Genomic DNA, 3235 nt, shown 5'->3' with positions numbered 1-3235 from the left:
GTGAAGTTGAAAGGAATGTCACCAGTCCTGCTTTCCTAACCCTGACCCTCACTCTTGTGGGCTGAAATAGCTAAAGATAAACACCCTGAAAGAAAATGCTACATTTGGATTAACATTGAAACTGCCTTGTGACTATGCTTTGTGATGGGAACTTTTCACCTAAAATGAGGTCGTTATTGTAAAACTCCTAGAAAAGGCAGATTGTAACCCAGCCCAGGTCAGACATTTGGCACAGCTCTGGTGCATACCGATCCTTTCCTAGAGAAGTAAACATTCATTTTGCTTTGTTTTACCCACCTTTGGGTCTCTGTGTGTCATTAACCAGTTCTTTCTGCAACAGCTGTGGCTGATAGCAGGGAGGTAATATTGACCTGTGCACTACTTCAGTGCTCATGAGATATTTCTGTGAGTCATGTAGCTTCAGTCAGACTCACTTCTATCCTTTGAATTTTTATTGTTTATTGGTATATTTTAGATATACAATACAGTTGCATTCATCATTGGGACCTTGTATCTTTACATGATGCATCTTGGTTCTTATTTTTTTCTCTATTCCCTGATTCTTCCTTTACCCCCTCCACCCTTCCTTATTTACAAAGACTTTGTTTCCATTTTTTCCTTTTCTCATAATTTTCTTTTCCCGTCTTTCCTTTCTCCTCTCCCTCCCACTTCTCCTACTACTCTAGACCTTTTCTTCTTATTTTACATCTTAAAATAAGCCAATTGAGGGATTTAACTCTTTACAGCCTGCACTAGTTGTAGCATGTTTTGGGCATAAACAGTATTGCAGGCTCTGTCCATTAACAGTCACACTAATGTAACAAGCATACCACCATTAAAAATGGAAAATAGAACAGAAATAATAATATATGGTGTATTAAAGTTCACCAGAGAAACAGAATCCATTTAAAAGTGTTTATAACAATTTAAATTATATAAGGGACTTATTAGGTAGGCCTACAGGATCAGAATGGGAGGATCCCCAATGACCATCTGTGGAATTAGTGGTGGAAGAATCTAAAAGGAAGTCTGCACATTGTAGAGTGAAAGGATGGAGCAACAGCTGAAAGACAAGAGCAGGAAGTTCCTTGCAGAGGCAGTGCTGTGTCAGAAAGATGGTGTCTGCATTTTAAGGTGGAAGAGTCTGTGCTGGAAGCCTGAAAGAGCTGGAGATCAACATTCAGAGGCAATGGTGAAGACTGGAGGAACTTGGCAGAAAAGAGAAAATTTCCTTCTCATTTTACTTTGTATTTTGTCCAGTCCACAAGTCTATTTGTTGGTGCCACCCACCTCTAGGCTGGGTCTTCCCTCAGTTTGCAGCCTATGTGTCAGTTATTCACAGGCATACTCAGAGATTTAGTAATCTTCTAGGTGGTTGCTAGCCAAGTCTTGTTGGTGTATAACAATGAATAATCACACTGGTCAATCAAATGTTAAAAATTAATAGATTAAAAACAATGGAGTGATTAATAAGGGATGAGTGTAAGCAAATGTAGAATTAAAGAAAGTAAAATGAGAAAGAGAACAGAGGAAATAAGAAAATGCAATGAAAGAATAAAAATAAATTAAATTAAAATAACAAAAATAAAAATGAACAAAAGGTTAAAACGGAAAAATAAACAAACAAACAAAAAAGAACAAAAACATTAAAAGAAAGAAGGAAAGAGAAACAGAGGACCCCAAAACTGCTTCATTCTAAGGTGTTTGGGCCAGAAAAATTTCTATACAATATCTGGAGTATAGGAATCCACCAGGTGTAGATGAGATATAGCAAATTACATCCCGGGACTGTTGTATTTTCTTACCAGGCTGCTGCTGACTGTGTGTTCATCCAAGCACTACTTTTCCTACTGGACAGGACCAGCTTTGACTGTCTGAAGGCTGCATTCACACAGAAGATTTCTCTGTTTCCTTTTATGTACCAAATGCAGTGTTGTCTGTACCTATCTCTACTGCATGTATGCTGGTGAGGTGCCCCACTCACTCCAGAGCCCCACCCCCCACTCCATACACCCAGGCGTATGGCAAATTTACAAGGAAAGTGGTATTCCCAAACAGAGTGTAATGTTATGAAAACAGAGATGACTGAATTCTGTGCCAGAAGGGCACAGTGAGGGAAACCAAGCAATCTTCTAGGTCAATCACGATACTTTTAGATATAGCTTTTTTTCAAAAATATGCATGATGGGTCTCACCTCTCATCACAGAAAGCTGTGCCATCTATGACCATACTCTCCACAGACTGAGTTCCCTGCTATTTAACTCAGAGTGTCTATGACTATTTCCATCTGCACTGGAGTAACCTGTAGCTTTCTCACACAAGGTCACATTGGTGGGGCAGTTCTGGGGATCCTAAAATATGCTTGTTGTGTGGCTTCTGATCTCCAGAGTAGCTCAGCCTCAAGTAATAAGCCCTTTCTCAAGAAGAATCCTCATTATAACACTCAGGAAATGGTGAAGGCTGCAGTGGTCTCTTTTCCAAAGCTTTTCTGCCATGAAAGAGGAGTCACTTTTAGACTAAATCCTCATACTGACTTGACTACTTTTGCAAGAACTGTGGGCTTGTCTTGTAGCTAGGGCTGCTAGCCTGTTGTTTATCACTATTTCTGCTAGACCTCTCTGAACCTAATTTATGCTTGTCAAATCAGGTTCTCACCATGACAGAACAAACAAAAAATAAGAAAGGATAAAAGAAAGAATCTAAAAAAAGAAAAGGGAGAAAATAGGGAGAAAAAGAAATTAAGAACAAAGAAGACAAAAACAAGAATGAGAATAATGAAACAAAGTGTGAGATGAAATTTAGTGAAGGAAGGAAGAAAGAAAGAATGGGTCAACAAGTCTGATAATTGTAAGGAAGAAAGGGAGAAATAAAACAACAAAAAAGAAAAAGAAAAATATGGAAGGCTGGAGACAAAATAGGTGGAGGAAAGTTGTGAATGTAGACAATAAAACAAACCAAGAAGATGATCAATTCTGCTTTTTTCCTCCTCATTTATATGAAACAATTTAAGCTGGTTTACATTCTGTGGTGCATATGCTGTTTTATGCAGGGCCAGCAGAAATAATTATCAGCTCCTGGGAAGGGCTTTCGTGTGCACACCTGGTAGCATGGTAATTGACTCTCGCTCAGAGCCCATGTTTCCAAACCCAGCCTCAGCAGGGTCTGGACAAGAGCCTGCTCCTTCCACCTCCTCTGTCTAGGTGTACTTTAAAACATGCAGAGTGAACATTTTGT

Source organism: Fukomys damarensis, unplaced genomic scaffold (assembly GCF_012274545.1).
Source record: "Fukomys damarensis isolate Sample0158 unplaced genomic scaffold, DMR_v1.0_HiC HiC_scaffold_17, whole genome shotgun sequence".
Taxonomy (NCBI): Eukaryota; Metazoa; Chordata; class Mammalia; order Rodentia; family Bathyergidae; genus Fukomys; species Fukomys damarensis.
Note: the sequence above shows the minus strand (reverse complement) of the source record.